The 21,004-nt window shown below is 38.7% G+C and overlaps 2 pseudogenes; one reads left to right on the top strand and one right to left on the bottom strand.

Annotated features, from left to right (window-relative positions):
• The first annotated feature begins 589 nt into the window (after positions 1 to 589).
• Positions 590 to 20,831, top strand: LOC138098079 (placental prolactin-related protein 3-like; annotated as a pseudogene).
• LOC138069876 (U6 spliceosomal RNA) lies at positions 6,922 to 7,017 on the bottom strand (annotated as a pseudogene).
• Positions 20,832 to 21,004: the final 173 nt, after the last annotated feature.

Genomic DNA, 21,004 nt, shown 5'->3' with positions numbered 1-21,004 from the left:
CCAGTCCATGGGATTCTCCAGGCAAGAACACTGGAGTGGGTTACCATTTCCTTCTCCAATGCATGAAAGTGAAAGTGAAGTCACTCTGTTGTGTCTGACCCTCAGGGACCTCATGGACTGCAGCCTACCAAGCTTCTCCACCCATGGGATTTTCCAGGCAAGAGAGGGTTGCCATTGCCTAGAAAAGTTATAGTGAATAGAGAAAGACATAGAATATGTTAGGCAAGAAGTGAAAGTATGGGAAGTCAGCAATGGTAGTAAAGTAAAGGGCAGTATGGCCTTGAGAGGAGGAAGGTTCTCAAAGTTTCTTGAAACACAAAGATTGAGCCAGATGTGAGGAATTAGCTTAATTTGTAAACCAGAAACTCTACCAGAAGAAATTTAAGTTCATAAAAACATTATGATGCTAAACCCAAAATGTAGACAGAGAATAGGGTAGGGTCGGGTATATAGACATTCAAAATTCTCCATTGCTGAGTGCATCCGGCACTCAAGGACCACCCTCACTGAAGACTTTCTCTATTGCTCAACCTACAGGTACCAGCATGGAGAAAGAGCACTACTCCACAGGCAGTAGTACCCTACTTTTATGGCCTCCTGGCTTTCCTTAAGAAGCATCCCATGCAGCAGATTTCCTCCATCCCATCCCATCAGGCTGACTCCCCACAGTCAACAAGAGTCCTCACCCTGGGATCATTCTGCAAACCCATGGCTCCAGCTCCCACCTTCCGTGGACACCAGTGGATTTACAACTCTGTCAAAGGTATGAAAGGCTGCAGCATGGCTTGTCTATGTGGTTCTCACTGTGTTCAGACTGTCCCAGATTAGTGAATTCACTCCCCAACTGCTTTAAATGCCTCCCCTGTCCCAGTGGACGGCCATGGATGTGGGGATCTCTCCCCTGTGCTTCAGCTCCCTCACCCCCTGGTGCAGGCTGGTCCCACTTGCTCTGCTCCTTCTTTCCCCTTCTCCTTGTTCTTTTTTCCCTTTGTCCTACCAAGCTCTGTATGGATCCGGATATTCCTTCTCAGTGCTCAGGGAGTCCCTCCAGTGCTCACCTGGTCTCTGTGGGAACTGCTGCATCTCTAGACGTTCCTGAGGCACCGTGGAGAGAGATGAACCCCACTTCCACCCAATGCTCCGTCATCTTGTCCACCCCCATTTGTGCACATATTAGAAATGAGTTTCCCTTTCTATTAAGTAACATTGCCATCACCACACACATCTAACTTTTGCTTTTTGAGCAGAACACAGGTAAGTTCCACTCTCTTCAGTTCAGTGAGTCTTTCAGTCATGTTCCACTCTTTGTGACCCCAGTGACTTCAGTACGCCAGGTTTCCCTGTATATCTCTGACTCCCAAAGCTTTCAATCTCATGATTAGATCATGAAGCTCAAACTTAGATCTTCACCTTCTTAATTTTTTATACAGGAAAATATGTAACCTTTAAAAATCTCTCCCTATTTGTCCTACCCTCCAGTTTTTGACAATCATTTTTCTACTCTGAGTTCTTTCCTTTTTCTTTTTTTGAAACTCCTTATAGTGAGATCATATGGTATTTGTCTTCCTCTGACTAAATTTACTTAATGTAATGTCCTCCAGTTTCATTCATGTTGCCACAAATGGAAGGATTTCTTTCTAATTCTAATGGCTAAATAATATTTACCTATATATGTCACGTCACATTGTTTTAATCCTTTCACCTGTTGAAAGATACTCAGGTTGTGCCTATACCAAGGCTACTGTGAATAATGCTGCAATGAACATGGGAATACAGATCTCTCTTTGAGACAATGATTTCATTTCCTTTGATTACATATCCAGAAGTGGGATAATGGATCACATAAATGTTCTCTTTTAAATTTATTGAATAACCTCCACAGTGTGTTTCCATGGGAGTTGCACCAGTATACATATCTATCAACAGTGCATAAGCACTCCTTTTTCTCCTCATCCTCAATAACATTTGTCATTTCTTACATTTTTAGTACTAGGCATTCCAACAAGTAAGAGGTGATATCTCTTGTGCTTTTGATGTGCATTTCCTTTGAATATTAGTGATGCTGAGCATCTTGTCATATACCTTTTGATCGTCTATATGTCTTATTTGTGGGACAATGTCTATTCTTTAAAGATGTAGCATACATTATGTTTACTATATTCCAATATATGAAACTCAGTTGCCTAGCTGTATATCAACAAAAAACTATCAGAAAGTGGAATAAAGGAAACAATTCCATTAAATATTGCATCACAAAAAGTTAAAACACTTAGAAATAAACTTAGGAAGGTGTTGAAAGATTTGATGCAAAACCTTTAAGACATTGGTAAGAGAAATTTTAAAAGAGTTAAAGATACGTAAAGTTAGGTTGCCTATTCAATGTGTTTCCTGAGGTAGGATTTGTATTACTATAAACTTCCCTCTTAGAACTGCTTTTGTTGCATCCTCTAGGTTTTAGATCATCATGTTTTCACTGTTCTTTGTTTCTAGGACTGTTTTGATTTCCCTTATTTCTATAATAATCTGTTCATTATTTAGAAATGTGTTTTTTAATCAACATGTGTTTGAATTCTTTATAGGTTTTTTTCCCCTATCATTGATATCTAGTATGTTAGTACTCTTGCCTGGAAAATCCGTTGGATGGAGGATCCTGGTAGGCTGCAGTCCATGGGGTTGCCAAGAGACAGACACGACTGAACAACTTCACTTTCACTTTTCACTTTCACGCATTGGAGAAGGAAATGGCAACCCACTCCAGTGTTCTTGCCTGGAGAATCCCAGGGACAGAGGAGCCTGGTGGGCTGCCGGCTATGGGGCTGCACATAGTCGGACACGACTAAAGTGACTTAGCAGCAGTAGCAGTAGCAGTATCATAGTGTTGTGGTCAGAGAAAATTCTTAATATAATTTCAATTTCCTTAAATTTACTGAGGTTTGATTTGTGACCCAAGATGAGGAGAATGTTCCATGTGCACTTGAGAAAAGAGTATTCTTCTGCATTTGGATGGAATGTGCTGAAGATATCAAATAGGTCTGTTTGCTCTAATATTTCCTTTTGGGCTTATGTTTCTTTATTAATTTTCTGTTTTCTTAATCTGTCCATTGGAATAAGTGCGGTGTTAACATCAGTTCAGTTCAGTCCAGTCACTCAGTTGTGTCCGACTCTTTGCGACCCCATGAATCGCAGCACACCAGGCCTCCCTGTACATCACCATCTCCCAGAGTTCACTCAGATTCACATCCATCGAGTTCATGATGCCATCCAGCCATCTCATCCTCGGTTGTCCCCTTCTCCTCCTGCCCCCAATCCCTCCTAGCATCAGTCTTTTCCAATGAGTCAACTCTTCACATGAGGTGGCCAAAGTACTGGAGCTTCAGCTTTAGCATCATTCCTTCCAAAGAAATCAAAGGGTTGATCTCCTTCAGAATGGACTGGTTGGATCTCCTTGCAGTCCAAGGGACTCTCAAGAGTCTTCTCCAACACCACAGTTCAAAAGCATCAATTCTTTGGCGCTCAGCCTTCTTCACAGTCCAACTCTCACATCCATACATGACCACAGGAAAAACCATAGCCTTAACTAGACGGACCTTATTTGGCAAAGTAATGTCTCTGCTTTTGAATATACTGTCTAGGTTAGTCATAACTTTTCTTCCAAGGAGTAAGTGTCTTTTAATTTCATGGCTGCAATCACCATCTGCCATGATTTTGGAGCCCCCAAAAATAGAGTCTGACACTGTTTCCACTGTTTCCCCATCTATTTCCCATGAAGTGTTGGGACCGGATGCCATAATCTTTGTTTTCTGAATGTTGAGCTTTAAGCCAACTTTTTCACTCTCCTCTTTCACTTTCATCAAGAGGCTTTTTAGCTCCTCTTCATTTTCTGCCATAAGGGTGGTGTCATCTGCATATCTGAGGTTATTGATATTTCTCCCAGCAATCTTGATTCCAGCTTGTGTTTCTTCCAACCCAGCATTTCTCATGATATACTTTGCATATAAGTTAAATAAGCAGGGTGACAATATATAGCCTTGACGTACTCCTTTTCCTATTTGAAACCAGTCTGTTGTTCCATGTGCAGTTCTAACTGTTGCTTCCTGACCTGCATACAGATTTCTCAAGAGGCAGGTTAGGTGGTCTGGTTTTCCCATCTCTTTCAGAATTGTCCAGAGTTGATTGTGATCCACACAGTCAAAGGCTTTGGCATAGTCAATAAAGCAGAAATAGATGTTTTTCTGGAACTCTCTTGCTTTTTCCATGATCCAGCAGATGTTGGCAATTTGATCTCTGGTTCCTCTGCCTTTTCTAAAACCAGCTTGAACATCAGGGAGTTCACGGTTCACATATTGCTGAAGCCTGGCTTGGAGAATTTTGAGCATGACTTTACTAGCATGTGAGATGAGTGCAACTGTCCAGTAGTTTGAGCATTCTTTGGCATTGCCTTTCTTTGGGATTGGAATGAAAACTGACCTTTTCCAGCCCTGTGGCCACTGCTGAGTTTTCCAAAATTGCTGGCATATTGAATGCAGCACTTTCACGGCATCATCTTTCAGGATTTGAAACAGCTCAACTGGAATTCCATCACCTCCACTAGCTTTGTGTGTTGTGATGCTTTCTAAGGCCCACTTGACTTCATTTTCCAAGATGTCTGGCTCTAGATGAGTGAGCATGCCCTACTATTATTGTGTTACTGTCAATTTCTCCTTTTTTGTCAGTTAGTGTTTACCTTATGTATTGAGGTGCTCTTATGTAGGGTACATAAATATTTAACATTGTTATGTGTTTTTCTCGGACTGATCCTGTGATCATTTGGCAGTGTCCTTCGTAATCTCTTATAATAGTTTTGATTTTAAGGTCTATTTTTTCTGATATGAGAATTGCCAATCCAGCAATCTTTTGATTTCCATTTGCATGGAATATCTTTTTCCATCCTCTCACTTTCAGTCTGTATGTGTCTGTAGGACTGAAGTGGATCTCTTATAGATAGCATATATATATATATATATATATATATATATATATATATATATATATATATATGTGTGTGTGTGTGTGTGTGTGTGTGTGTGTGTGTGTGTGTGTGTGTGTGTGTGTTGTTTATGTATCCATTCAGTCAGTCTGTGTCTTTTGGTAAGAATTGAAGAAGATAATAGCAAATAAAACAACTGACAAAGGATTACTTACCAAAATACAAGCATCTCAAACAACTCAGTCATCAAAAGCAAAGGCAAGAACTGCAAAAATAAACTAGTGAGACCCCATCAAACTCAAAACTTTCAGCATAGCAAAAGAGGCCATCCATAAAATGAAATGACAACCTATGGAATGAAAAAATATATTTGCAAATCACATTATTTGGTAAGGGCTTCATATCCAAGTATATATAAGAAACTCATGCAACTCCTAATTGAAAGAAATCAAACAACCCAAATTATTAAATGAGCAGAGGAAGAGTAAGTGTTTTGAAAAATCTGAAGAGTAGACTTCAGATGAGAGACACTGTAAGTTTTTCCTTCCAGAACAGAAGCCTGTGTCTTCCTGGCATTGCTTTCTTTATCTCCAATCACCTGTTTGGTGATTGCAGTTCACAGTATACATCCTTCATTCAATAGCTATCACCCTACACTGAGCTATATGTGCTCAGAATAACCTTATTAATTATAGCAAACTAATAATTACATACTTAATCTTGAGGCATCTAAAATCCAAGGTGATTTTCAAAATTTCCACTCCATTGTTTTCTATATTCTATTTCAAAATTGAAATACCTAGTATGGAAAAATGAGTATGGGACCTCAATAATACATGGATAGAAAGTCAGTTAAAACTGGGAGCATTACTGGATTATATTTGGGGGAAAGTATTGTTACTAATATTATTGCAATTTTACTCCCTTTAATTCTCTCCTATACTAGTGGATATTTATTTAAAATAGTAATGCCAATATAGAGACACATAGGACTCACGTTACAGTAGATAGAGAAAGACAAAGCTTATGAGGTAGGAAGTGAAATCACAGAAAATTAGCAATGGTATCAAAGCAAGGGGAAGTACTGCCTAGAAAGAAAGTAGAGTTCTCTAATTTTTTGGAGACAACACAAACAAGCCAGACGTGAGCCAACCAGCTTAAACTGTGCATCAGAAACTGCACCAGAAAGAAAATGAATTCACAAAAACATGCTGATGCTAAACGCCAAAATCCAGACAGTAAGAGAATAGGGTAGGGTTTATGTAGATGCTGAAAATACTCAAGAGAAGTAGACATGGAAGCAAATACACTAATGAGAATCAGAAAAATCAAAGCACAAAAAGGTCTGAAAAATAAATTGTAAAGGGACTTGGTAGTCTGATCAAAAGAATAAGAGAATCAAATTAGAAAACCAAAATATAAAGACTTATGCACGTGATAGACCCAGAGAATGGTCAGCAGAGAAAATTTCGGTGTTTGTGACCAGTGAACAGAAGCCTTCAGCATCAGGAACAAAAACCCTGGGCACGACTCACAACTGTGCGCTTCTGGGAACAGGCTCAGTTTCAAAGTTTGGGCACGATACCACCTAAAAACGAATGCAGACAAGGATTATAGCTTGCTATGACACGGAATCAAGACCATAGTGTTTGTTAGTTTACTTTTCTCATACAACTGTAACGTTAATGAATCACTAACCAATGATAATTGACACCATCAGTTTCTAGTCAGATCCTCTTTAGTCACACAATGGATATGTGAACCTGTTATATGATCCCTAATAACAGTTTTTATAATTGAATTTATTGATGTTTAATTGAAGGGGACTTGCTTTACAATACTGTACTGCTTTCGGCCAAACACCAGCAGGAATCAGCCATAGGTAAACCTATGTCCCCTGCTCTTGAACCTCCATGCCACCTTCCTTCCCGTCCCACTCCTCGAAGCTGTTACAGAAAAATATGGAAGGCTTCACAAATGTGTGCATCATCCTTGGGCAGGGGCCATGCTAATCTCCACTTTATTAATATATGTACTACCAAAGCAAACACAGGAATAACAATTTAACAGAAAAAAATCACATAGTCACCTACAAATAGATGATCAATTACATTAGGAATTAGGGTATTCTGCTATATTTACCGCCTCTTATAAAATCAAATTTTATAAGGTCCAAAGTTCCATGAAGGAATTAAGCATATACTTAAGCATAATACATCTATCAGTTCAGTTCAGTCGCTCAGTTGTGTCCGACTCTGCGACCCCATGAATTGCAGCATGCCAGGCCTCCCTGTCCATCACCAACTCCTAGAGTTCACTCAGACTGGACATCCATTGAGTCAGTGATGCCATCCAGCCATCTCATCCTCTGTCATCCCCTTCTCCTCCTGCCCCCAATCCCTCTCAGCATCAGAGTCTTTTCCAATGAGTCAACTCTTCACATGAGGTGGCCAAAGTACTGGAGTTTCAGCTTTAACATCATTCTTTCTGAAGAAATCCCAGGGCTGATCTCCTTCAGAATGGACTGGTTGTATCTCCTTGCAGTCCAAGGGACTCTCAAGAGTCTTCTCCAACACCACGTTTCAAAAGCATCAATTCTTCAGTGCTCAGCCTTCTTCACAGTCCAACTCTCACATCCATACATGTCTACTGGAAAAACCATAGCCTTGACTAGACGGACCTTAGTCAGCAAAGTAATATCTCTGCTTTTGAATATGCTATCTAGGTTGATCATGTATAAATGCACAGAAATACGTCTATGTTATACAAGCTATTATTCTCCTTGCCTGTCACAATAAGCTCTTTAGTTGATGAAAGATATAGTTTCAATTTTCTCCAACTTATATGTCTTCCTTTATATGTCTTCTTAAAATAAAAGAACCACTTCTTTAATTTTTATCACTTAATTTTAAATAACCATTTTATTCTTAGATACCATCCCCCTTTAAACTAAGAGCAGAGAAAACCTAGTAAATGCTGATATCTTATCATTATTTATATCACCATTTTTCTCATAAATTGAAAAAAGAATCATGTTCAGATCTCATTCAGGATGACAAAAATCCCTATTTATGAGTTCTCTTGTCCAAACTTAGTTCTTGCTCACTTCAGTCATTAATTCTGTTTACCCTGATGGATGAACAGGAAAAGGAATATTAAAATCACACGTGCAAGAGTCTATGATTTTATGCTTCTGTTGGCCAAAGGTAGGGCCAGGAATAATTTCTGAAATTTTACAACACATCACGGAAGCATGAAGGTCTAGTTCTAATGTCAAAGAGGAGATGCTTGGAGACGGTTCAAAACCTAAGGTCCATGGGTGTCAGGATATACTCCCGACCAGACAGGTAAGTTTTGTCCCTAAAAAGTCATAGTCAAGAAAGGGCAGGCCTTGTTTGAGAGACAATGACATTGTCTTGGGTGCTGACCAGGTAATATTCTTGTATTATCATTTGGAGATTTATTCGCTATTTTCATGAAGAAACAAATGTACTGAGAAGATTAAAGATGCATAAAAGTAGAAGAGCTGTCAAGGTGCCTAGAAGAAAGGCTAGCCAGGAGAACCAGGCCTCCACACTGATAATTGTCAGAGACTGTAACAGTGAGTGTTTTATAGACAGAGCAGAACAAGTGGATAAAACCAATGTTCTAGGGTCACTGCTGTTTTGCAGTCAAAGACAAAATATTTTTCTCTTTAATCACAGTCATCACAGCTCCTGCTGTGGTCCTGGTTACACACATGCACACTGAGAGCCCACAGGCATGTGTGATGTGACATCAGGAAGTGAACAGATGACTGTACTGATGCCCAGTCATCTGCATCTGCTAATAATGGGACCTGGGAAAAATTACTTGCCCTATTCAAGTCATCACATCTTCATTAACATAACTTGATGATCATAGTGAGTTAAGACTATCTCACAAGGCTACTGTGAAACACAGATTTTAAGATGTTCTAAAGCTTTTGGGAAAGTATCAAGGACATGCATGTGGTTACTAAGGTGAGTGAGCAGATCCAAGGTACAGTATCCTTTTTCTCTTAGTATTCTCTTTTCAGTCAATAGTAGCGATCAGTCAGTCATGTGTTTACTCTTACCCCAGCATGATGGTAAACCACACAGATCAACTGGATTTTTCTTGTTATTTCAGTGTCTAAAATTCAAGCATTAGTCAATGTAGAGTGAAAAAATTACAAACTCCTAGAGGACCTCCCTGTCAGACTCTGCAGAGTCCCAACACTAAACTGTCTTTAAAAAATGGCTTAAACACTCTGGCTCAGAATTAAGTTCCAAATGATTGCAGAGCACAGAAGTCCTTCTGAGAGCAATAGTTGACTCATTGGAAAAGACTCTGATGCTGGGAGGGATTGGGGGCAGGAGGAGAAGAGGACGACCGAGGATGAGATGGCTGGATGTCATCACGGACTCAATGGACGTGAGTCTGAGTGAACTCCGGGAGATGGTGATGGACAGGGAGGCCTGGCGTGCTGCGACTCATGGGGTCGAAAGGAGTCCGACATGACTGAGCTACTGAACTGAACTGAACTGAACTGAACCTACTTCGCCATCTATCTGCGCAAATATCATAATCCGTCTAAATTTACGCAGACGGCACTCCCTCCCCACCCCAGGTACTATGCACCAACTCCTGCTCAAAGCAACAGGGAAAGAGAAGGCTTCCCTCCACAGGATGGATTTGATAACCTCAGGTGACTAGATCATCTCAGAATGGCTCATGTTTTTATTTAAACAGGGTCCTGCCTGCTGCTGCTGCTCGTCATGTCAAATCTGCTGCTGTGCCAAGGCAACCCATGCCCATCCTGCTGTCCTGATGCGATTAACATCACCTCAGAATCCCTTTCAGATCTTTTTGTCAATGCCACCATGCTGTCCAGCAGGATGTATAGGCATTCCAGAATAATGTTCTATGAGTTTGTAAGTACTGTGGTGGTGGTGATTTAGTTGCTAAGTCGTGTCTGACTCTTGTGACCCCATGGACTGTAGCCTGCCAGGCTCCCAGATGGAACCTGGAGTAAGTGACTGGGCTATACTGTCCTTTATACAAGAAGGCTGTATTAGCCAAACTTCAAATTACATACTCTCTAGGTCAAAGAAGCCATCAGCTCATAAGATGTGGATTATGAATAAAGGATCTGTTTTGTGAAATCTCAAAGATTCCTAAGAAGTGCAGTAACATTTTCAATTTCCTTTCATTCATTTTCTTTTGCAAATTTCCAAAATAAATTATTTTTTATTTGTCAGCCAAGAATGCCTTAAAAGAATACAATAGACTCAGTGGAATAAACAACAGAAATTTATTTCCTAACAGTTCTGGGGGCTAGAAGTCCCAGATCAGGGTGCCAGCAAGGTGAGGTTCTGGTAAGAACTCTTTCTTCCCACGCTGGCTTCTTGGTGTGTCCTCACACAGGGTGGTGGGTGGGGAAGAGAGAGATAATAAAAGACACAGAGACACAGAACATTCTGGTGTTTTGCTTCATGAAGACACTAAACCTATTGGATCAGTGTTTCTTCCAAGAGCTCATTTAAGCTTAATGGGCTTCACTGGTGGCTCAGATTGTAAAAAATCTGCCCTCAATGTGAGAGAGAGACCTGCGTTCTATCCCTGGATCTGGAAGATTCCCTGGAGAAGGGAATAGCAGTCCACTCCAGTATTCTTGCCTGAGAACTCCCATGGACAGTGGAGTCTGGTGGGCCACAGTCCATGGGATAACAAAAGGTTGAAACCCTTTTCAAAACACAGTACTTTGGTAGTGAAGGCTCAAAAACATGAATTTGAAGAACACACAAATTTGAAGAACACACATTCAGTCCACAATACTACCTGACACAAAGCGCTTTTAGGTGGGACTGGGGAAAAGGAAGCATGTTGATTTTCTGGCCCTTCAGTGTCTCTCTGGGCTTTCTTCTCCAGGCTCAGAGTAAATAGCCAATAAATGAGAACCGCTCTGCAGTGAACTTGGTGGATGGAGCATGTTAAACAAAGCTGAATGCCGGTCAGAAAAAAAGAATACTGGTAGCTTTTTTAATGCTACAAATTATTCTTTTAAGATTTGCAGTGAATAGCTTTAGAGCTACAGTAGAAGGGGAGTTTACAATTCAAAACAGTTAGTCGCTTTGAGGAAGGTATTTGAAAGTTGTATGTTCATTCTTTTAGGTCAAAAAGGGAGCACACAGTAGAGCAGACAGCTAAAAAAGCGATGCTAAAGGTTTCTATTAAATTCATATAGTTCTTTTTACTCACTGGTTTTTGTTTCATCCTGACTTTTGATTGCCCATTTTTTTCCCCAAATCTTCCAAGAAATCTCTTGAAATGTTTATAACCTTCGCTAAAGATTAGTTTTTCTCTATCAATGTGTTAGCTTGATTTTTCTACTTTTATTATTCTCAGTCCATTGCTTAGTATGTCGTGTAACTTTATACCATGTATTTCTGCCGTACCATTTTGTCACCATAAACAACATTGTATTCTGCACCTGGGATGAACACTAAGCTTTTTGGTATGCAGATTCAGAGATAAGTCAGAGTTATAACTGTAAAACACCTTATAAGGGAATATATTGGCTCTAACCCACAGTAAACAAGAGACTAAATGGTTAAATATAGGTGCATGCATACATTCTAAGTCACTTCAGTTGTGTCCAACTCTTTGCAACCCTACTGACTGTAGCCCAGCAGACTCATCTGTCCATAGAATTGGCCAGGCAAGAATACTGGGGTATGCTGCTGTACTTCTTGCAAGAGATGCTCCTCACCTAGGGTCAAACCTGAGTCTTCTTATATGTCCTGCATTGGCAGGAATGTTCTTTACCACTACTGTCACCTGGGAAACACCAAGTATTGGTACAAAAGTACTATATTTGAGTCAAGTACTAAAAAATAAAATAATAATAATAATAAAATAGAGAAGGGAAAAGGTTGAACTTAGAAAAGTTAGATGTAAAATCATTTTTACAGAGACAATGTATGGAAAAAATAGGAAAAGAATGACTTTCAAATTTTGTGATGCCTCCCGTTAAAAAAATTACATGACTGTCAAACATGTTAATGTTCTGGTAATGGGTTCATCTATTTAATACCCAAAAACCTTAACTAATTGCCTAATCACTTTCAGGATCAAAAATATGCCAAGGGCAAACTGTACTATTTCAGTGCCACCAATAGCTGCCATACCAATTTCCTGAAAGCTCCTGAAGAAATAAAAGAAGCTGAAAAGATGAATGTGAGTCTTTCACTTGGGTTTTCACCAGATCAAATGAGACAGTGTGTAGGTTACCAGGCTTCAGATTATTAGAGGTTATGGTAAATGTACATGCTAAAAAAGTTGGAGGTCTGTAAGCAATTGAAGAGAAATTATATTATGCAGTTGATGAAGGATGAGCAAAATCAAGGGATGACTAAAGATCTGTAGTAGCAAGATAAATAACAGATCTATAAATTGTCCATGCAGATAACTTTAGTTCAACCAATGCATTAGACACAGGATTGAAGTTATTATACTGTATGAAAACAGGAAATGAATAGGAACTTCCATGCATAAAATATAAGATTGAAAATTCATAAATATGTAAGGAAAAAAAAAAAACCCGTTTTGTGTACTCCCTGTTACTAGTGAGTTCTACGTGGGAGTCCTATACTGCACCACCCGAGCCCCCACATCTGCCTTTCAAGGCTCTCCTGATTCTGCTTCTACTTCTCTGACACCTCCTTCATTTGTCATTCTCAATGACTCCTCTGTCACCTATTATTCTTTTTTTAAATTAATTTTTATTTTTACTTTATTTTACTTTACAATACTGTATTGGTTTTGCCATACATTGACATGAATCCACCACGGGTGTACATGCGTTCCCAAACATGAACCCCCCCTCCCACCTCCCTCCCCATAACATCTCTCTGGGTCATCACCGTGCACCAGCCCCAAGCATGCTGTATCCTGTGTCAGACATAGACTGGCGATTCGATTCTTACATGATAGTATACATGTTACAATGCCATTCTCCCAAATCATCCCACCCTCTCCCTCTCCCTCTGAGTCCAAAAGTCCGTTATACACATCTGTGTCTTTTTTGCTGTCTTGCATACAGGGTCGTCATTGCCATCTTTCAAAATTCCATATATATGTGTTAGTATACTGTATTGGTGTTTTTCTTTCTGGCTTACTTCATTCTGTATAATCGGCTCCAGTTTCATTCATCTCATCAGAACTGATTCAAATGTATTCTTTTTAACAGCTGAGTTATACTCCATTGTGTATATGTACCACAGCTTTCTTATCCATTCATCTGCTGATGGACATCTAGGTTGTTTCCATGTCCTGGCTGTTATAAACAGTGCTGCAGTGAACATTGGGGTACATGTGTCTCTTTCAATTCTGGTTTCCTTGGTGTGTATGCCCAGCAGTGGGATTGCTGGGTCATAAGGTAGTTCTATTTGCAATTTTTTAAGGAATCTCCACACTGTTCTCCATAGTGGCTATACTAGTTTGCATTCCCACCAACAGTGTAGGAGGGTTCCCTTTTCTCCACACCCTCTCCAGCATTTATTGCTTGCAGATTTTTGGATCGCAGCCATTCTGACTGGTGTGAAGTGGTACCTCATTGTGGTTTTGATTTGCATTTCTCTAATAATGAGTGATGTTGAGCATCTTTTCATGTGTTTGTTAGCCATCCGTATGTCTTCTTTGGAGAAATGTCTATTTAGTTCGTTGGCCCATTTTTTGATTGGGTCGTTTATTTTTCTGGAATTGAGCTGCATAAGTTGCTTGTATATTTTTGAGATTAGTTGTTTGTCAGTTGCTTCATTTGCTATTATTTTCTCCCATTCTGAAGGCTGTCTTTTCACCTTGCTTATATATTCCTTTGTTGTGCAGAAGCTTTTAATTTTAATTAGATCCCATTTGTTTATTTTTGTTTTTATTTGCAGAATTCTGGGAGGTGGATCATAGAGGATCCTGCTGTGATTTATGTCGGAGAGTGTTTTGCCTATATTCTCCTCTAGGAGTTTTATCGTTTCTGGTCTTACATTTAGATCTTTAATCCATTTTGAGTTTATTTTTGTGTGCGGTGTTAGAAAGTGATCTAGTTTCATTCTTTTACAAGTGGTTGACCAGTTTTCCCAGCACCACTTGTTAAAGAGATTGTCTTTACTCCATTGTATATTCTTGCCTCCTTTGTCAAAGATAAGGTGTCCATATGTGTGTGGATTTATCTCTGGGCTTTCTATTTTGTTCCATTGATCTATATTTCTGTCTTTGTGCCAGTACCATACTGTCTTGATGACTGTGGCTTTGTAGTAGGGCCTGAAGTCAGGCAAGTTGATTCCTCCAGTTCCATTCTTCTTTCTCAAAATTGCTTTGGCTATTCAAGGTTTTTTGTATTTCCATACAAATCTTGAAATTATTTGTTCTAGTTCTGTGAAAAATATGGCTGGTAGCTTGATAGGGATTGCATTGATTGTAAATTGCTTTGGGTAGCATACTCATTTTCACTATATTGATTCTTCCGATCCACCAACATGGTATATTTCTCCATCTATTACAGTCCTCTTTGATTTCTTTCATCACTGTTTTATAGTTTTATATGTATAGGTCTTTAGTTTCTTTAGGTAGATATATTCCTAAGTATTTTATTCTTTTCATTGCAATGGTGAATGGAATTGTTTCCTTAATTTCTTTTTCTACTTTCTCATTATTAGTGTATAGGAATGCAAGGGATTTCTGTGTGTTGATTTTATATCCTGCAACATTACTATATTCATTGATTAGCTCTAGTAATTTTCTGGTGGAGTCTTTAGGGTTTTCTATGTAGAGGATCATGTCATCTGCAAACAGTGAGAGTTTTACTTCTTCTTTTCCAATTTGGATTCCTTTTATTTCTTTTTCTGCTCTGATTGCTGTGGCCAAAACTTCCAGAACTATGTTGAACAGTAGCAGTGAAAGTGGGCACCCTTGTCTTGTTCCTGACTTTAGGGGAAATGCTTTCAATTTATCACCATTGAGGATAATGTTTGCTGTGGGTTTGTCATATATAGCTTTTATTATGTTGAGGTATGTTCCTTTTATTCCTGCTTTCTGGAGAGTTTTTATCATAAATGGATGCTGAATTTTGTCAAAGGCCTTCTCTGCATCTATTGAGATAATCATATGGCTTTTATTTTTCAATTTGTTATTGTGGTGAATTACATTGATCAATTTGCGGATATTGAAGAATCCTTGCATCCCTGGGATAAAGCCCACTTGGTCATGGTGTATCATCTTTTTAATGTGTTGTTGGATTCTGATTGCTAGAATTTTGTTGAGGATTTTTGCATCTATGTTCATCAGTGATATTGGCCTGTAGTTTTCCTTTTTTGTAGTATCTTTGTCAGGTTTTGGTATTAGGGTGATGGTGGCCTCATAGAATGAGTTTGGAAGTTTACCTTCCTCTGCAATTTTCTGGAAGAGTTTGAGTAGGATAGGTGTTAGCTCTTCTCGAAACTTTTGGTAGAATTCAGCTGTGAAGCCATCTGGACCTGGGCTTTTGTTTGCTGGAAGATTTCTGATTACAGTTTCAATTTCCGTGCTTGTGATGGGTCTGTTCAGATTTTCTATTTCTTCCTGGTTCAGTTTTGGAAAATTGTACTTTTCTAAGAATTTGTCCATTTCTTCCACGTTGTCCATTTTATTGGCATATAACTGCTGATAGTAGTCTCTTATGATCCTTTGTATTTCTGTGTTGTCTGTTGTGATCTCTCCATTTTCATTTCTAATTTTATTGATTTGATTTTTCTCTCTGTGCTTCTTGATGAGTCTGGCTAATGGTTTGTCAATTTTATTTATCCTTTCAAAGAACCAGCTTTTGGCTTTGTTGATTTTTGCTATGGTCTCTTTTGTTTCTTTTGCATTTATTTCTGCCCTAGTTTTTAAGATTTCTTTCCTTCTACTAACTCTGGGGTTCTCCAATTCTTCCTTTTCTAGTTGCTTTAGTTGTAGAGTTAGGTTATTTATTTGACTTTTTTCTTGTTTCTTGAGGTATGCCTGTATTGCTATGAACTTTCCTCTTAGCACTGCTTTTATAGTGTCCCACAGGTTTTGGGTTGTTGTGTTTTCATTTTCATTAGTTTCTATGCCTATTTTGATTCCTTTTTTGATTTCTTCTGTGATTTGTTGGTTATTCAGAAGTGTGTTGTTCAACCTCCATATGTTGGAATTTTTAATAGTTTTTCTCCTGTAATTGAGATCTAATCTTAATGCATTATGGTCAGAAAAGATGCTTGGAATAATTTCGATTTTTTTGAATTTATCAAGTTTAGATTTATGGCCCAGGATGTGATCTATCCTGGAGAATGTTCCATGAGCACTTGAGAAAAAGGTGAAATTCATTGTTTTGGGGTGAAATGTCCTATAGATATCAATTAAGTATAACTGGTCTAATGTATCATTTAAAGTTTGTGTTTCTTTGTTGATTTTCTGTTTAGTTGATCTGTCCATAGGTGTGAGTGGGGTATTAAAGTCTCCCACTATTATTGTGTTATTGTTGATTTCCCCTTTCATACTTGTTAGAAATACTTACATATTGCGGTGCTCCTATATTGGGTGCATATATATTTATAATTGTTATATCTTCTTCTTGGATTGATCCTTTGATCATTATGTAGTGGCCTTCTTTGTCTCTTTTCACAGCCTTTGTTTTAAAGTCTATTTTATCGGCTATGAGTATTGCCACTCCTGCTTTCTTTTGGTCTCTATTTGCATGGTATATCTTTTTTTCCAGCCTTTCACTTTCAGTCTGTATGTGTCCCTTGTTTTGAGGAGGATCTCTTGTAAGCAGCATATAGAGGGGTCTTGTTTTTGTATCCATTCAGCCAGTCTTTGCCTTTTGGTTGGGGCATTCAACTCATTTACGTTTAAGGTAATTATTGATAAGTATGATCCTGTTACCATTTACTTTATTGTTTTGGGTTCGGGTTTATACACCTATTTTGTGTTTCCTGTCTAGAGAATATCCTTTAGAATTTGTTGGAGAACTGGTTTGGTGGTGCTGAATTCTCTCAGCTTTTGCTTGTCTATAAAGCTTTTGATTTCTCCTTCGTATTTGAATGAGATCCTTGCTGGGTACAGTAATCTGGGCTGTAGGTTATTTTCTTTCATCACTTTAAGTATGTCTTGCCATTCCCTCCTGGCCTGATGTGTATTGAAAGATCATCTGTTATCCTTATGGGAATCCCCTTGTGTGTTATTTGTTGTTTTTCCCTTGCTGCTTTTAATATTTGTTCTTTGTGTTTGATCTTTGTTAATTTGATTAATATGTGTCTTGGGGTGTTTTGCCTTCGGTTTATCCTATTTGGAACTCTCCGTGTTTCTTGGACTTGGGTGATTATTTCCTTCCCCATTTTAGGGAAGTTTTCAACTATTATCTCCTCAAGGATTTTCTCATGGTCTTTCTTTTTGTCTTCTTCTTCTGGGACTCCTATAATTCGAATGTTGGAGCGTTTCATATCGTCCTGGAGGTCTCTGAGATTGTCCTCATTTCTTTTAATTCATTTTTCTTGTTTCCTCTCTGATTCATTTATTTCTACCATTCTATCTTCTATTTCACTAATCCTATCTTCTGCCTCCGTTATTCTGCTATTTGTTGCCTCCAGAGTGTTTCTGATCTCATTTATTGCGTTATTCATTATATATTGACTCTTTTTTATTTCTTCTAGGTCCTTGTTAAACCTTTCTTGCATCTTCTCAATCCTTTTCTCTAGGCTATTTATCTGTGATTCCATTTTGATTTCAAGATTTTGGATCATTTTCACTATCAATATTCGGAATTCTTTCTCAAGTAGATTCCCTACCTCTTCCTCTTATGTTTGGTTTGGTGGGCAACTCTCCTGTTCCTTTACCTGTTGAGTATTCCTCTGTCTCTTCATCTTGATTATATTGCTGCGTTTGGGGTGGCCTTTTTATATTCTGGTAATTTGTGGAGTTCTCTTTATTATGGAGCTTCCTCACTGTGGGTGGGGTTGTATCAGTGGCTTGTCTAGGTTTCCTGGTTAGGGAGGCTTGTGTTGGAGTTCTGGTGGATGGAGCTGGGTTTCTTCTCTCTGGAGTGCAGTGGAGTGACCAGTAATGGGTTATGAGACATCAAAGGTTTTGGAGTAACTTTGAGCTGCCTGTATATTGAAGCTCAGGTGTGTGTTCCTGTGTTGCTGGCGAATTTGTGCGGTATGTCTTGTTCTGGAACTTGTTGGTCCTTGGGTGGAGCTTGGTTTCAGTGTAGGTATGGAGGCATTTGATGAGCTCCTATTGCTTAATGTTCCCTGAATTCAGGAGTTCTCTGATGTTCTCAGGATTTGGACTTAAGCCTCCTGCTTCTGGTTTTCAGTTTTATTTTTACAGTAGCCTCTAGACTTCTCTATCTATACAGCACTGATGATAAAACATCTAGGTTAAAGATGAAAATTTTCTCCACATTGAGGGACACTCAGAAAGGTTCACTGTTTTTGAAGACAATGGTCTGCTTTTCTGGTTGCCTGATGTCCTCTGCCAGCCTACAGAAGTTGTTTTGTGGAGTTTGTTCAGCATTGAAATGTTCTTTTGAGGAATTTGTGAGGGAGAAAGTGGTCTTCCCTTCCTATTCCTCCACCATCTTAGGACTGCCACCTATTATTCTTAATTTGTAAATCTCCCACACAAAGGCTTATAAAATATTGCCTTGCTTCGCATGGCCTCAACAATTGCCTCTGTTCTGTGGACAACAAAGTTTGCATATCAAGCCTCAATCATTTATGCAAGCTCCAAATTTTCACCGTTATGATCTCTTCTTTCTGATTTCCTGTATTATCCTTCATCCTAACATTATTTAAAATATTTTCACATGCATCCCCCCTTAAAATACTATCTTCTCTCTCTACAACCTTCTTAATGATACCAGCATTCTTTTCCTCTGTTAAGTTCATTAATAAAGAGGATGATCAAGTAAAGGAAAAAGTCAAAGAGGAAAAGAAAAGAGGAGAGATTGTTCAATAAGCTTAAATTTAAAGTTTATTGAGAGTTACTACATGGACATACATTTTACTGAGCACTTTATGTGGATTACTGTATTAAATCTATTCAGTTCTCTGTTTTTACCAGTAAAACAGTTCATGGCTGTAAAGAAATCAAGCATATTAACTAGAGATCTTCAGTCCCCGGGATTTTCAGGCTCAATTCTGCTAGTAGTGGTGAACTAGATGGGAAAACCCTCCATTGTGAATCCCACTGATGCTGTTACTAAAGACAACGCTGTGCCATTTTCTGCCTGGACACATGTCAACAAAACAGACTCTTCTGATATCAGCAGGGGGCTGGTGTTGGGATCAGCTGAGGAGAGAAGCCTGTTTAGGAATGTCATGTCTTCTTCCTTGTCTCTTTGTTGTAATATCATAAAACAATTAAGATCAAAAATCAATACAAAGGACTCATTTGGGTGACAATGATGTGGGCACACGTGGAATCCCTCTTTCCTGCGTCAGGCACTGCCGGCACATACTGACTTGCAGTAAATACTTAGATTTCTTCATGAAAGTACGCAACATAAAAGGACTCACTGAGTGGTGGTAGAATTTCAGGGGAAAAAAAAATTCTTCATGTTATAAGTTAGAATGCATCAGAAGAATTACTTCCTAAAATAAACTAGATTTTTAATAATTCAGCAAAGTGTGAACTAATAGCTTACATTTTATACTTTTCCAACTTTCACTACCCTCTAAAATCTCTGCATACACATAGGAATAACCAAAAGCTTTTTAGGTCAGCTGCTCTGAGCAAAGATCACATGTTACCAAAACCACTGAATTATGATTATTTTAATGAGACTGTTTCTTCTGGTTGCTTAGAATGAAGACCTTAGTAAGTGGATACTCATGTTACTGTACTCCTGGCATAGTCCTCTGAATCATCTAGTCACGGACCTGCAGAGTATGAAAGAAGTCTCAGATACTATCCTATCAACTGTCAGAGAGTATGTGAAAAAAGTAGAAGCACTTCAAGCATTCATGGAGAGGCAATTCTGCCAGGTAAGCATCCTGCAGCGGGCTTTCTTGCTTTGTTCGTGAATAAAAGGGGTGACCTCTGTAATGCATAAGGAGTTTGGAAATACCTCATTTTGTAAGAAAAAGATTCATGACTTCTATATGCTAGACTGCTACTACATAAAGCAGGAGCCTAGTCATTCATAGTGATATACTCTACTGTAAAGGAATCAGAATTTCACTGCAATTTTTGACATGTGCAGCCTTCCCTGCATTGCACACAATTCCACCAAAAGCTTGCCTCTTCCTGGGCACTGGTGGTTGAAATATTTTCAAGAGTAAGAGAGCTAGAGAACAGAATTTCCAAGATCAGCATTTTCTTCAAAGTAGCCCAGGATGTATGCTATTGAAGTTCCAACTCTCTTCTTTCTCTGTTTTCCTCAAATCAGAAGGATGAGAGTGGGAAGGAGGAAAAGAGAAAGTTAAAACTAAACTTGAGTTATGTTTCTACTTTTTAGATTACTAATGGTTTTCTCATAGGCTGGTCCAAAATCCATATCTAGATAGTTTTATATTCATATGTCATCCCCAAATCTTAATTTGATAATTAGAAGGAACAAAGATAAGCAAATCCTAATAAAACACATAAGAAGTCTTATCTTTTGGATATTCAGATGATTATTCCAGCAATGCAGAAGATGTTGGAGGCTCATATTTACTGGTCAGGACTCCCATCCCTGATGTCCAACGATGAAGATGTGCGTCATTCTGAATTTTATAACCTGTTCTACTGCCTGCGCAAGGATTCACTTGAAATTGACATTTATACCAAGCTCATGGCATGCCGACAGATCGGCATCACGTGCTAAATCCACATCCATGCCATCCAGGTCTGGAATGGTCATAATGATCTATCCCATAGCAAACTTATTTGAAATTTGCAGCTTTTTAATGCATGTTCTGTGAAATGGATCTCCTCTTAAAAAAATAAACACAGGCTCTGTATAGATGTCAAACTCTAAAAGGGCAATTTGTCAACATT

Source organism: Capricornis sumatraensis, chromosome 22 (genome assembly GCF_032405125.1).
Source record: "Capricornis sumatraensis isolate serow.1 chromosome 22, serow.2, whole genome shotgun sequence".
Lineage (NCBI taxonomy): Eukaryota > Metazoa > Chordata > Mammalia > Artiodactyla > Bovidae > Capricornis > Capricornis sumatraensis.
The sequence above is the reverse complement of the archived record's forward strand: the minus strand, read 5'-3'. Positions and strand labels throughout refer to the sequence as shown.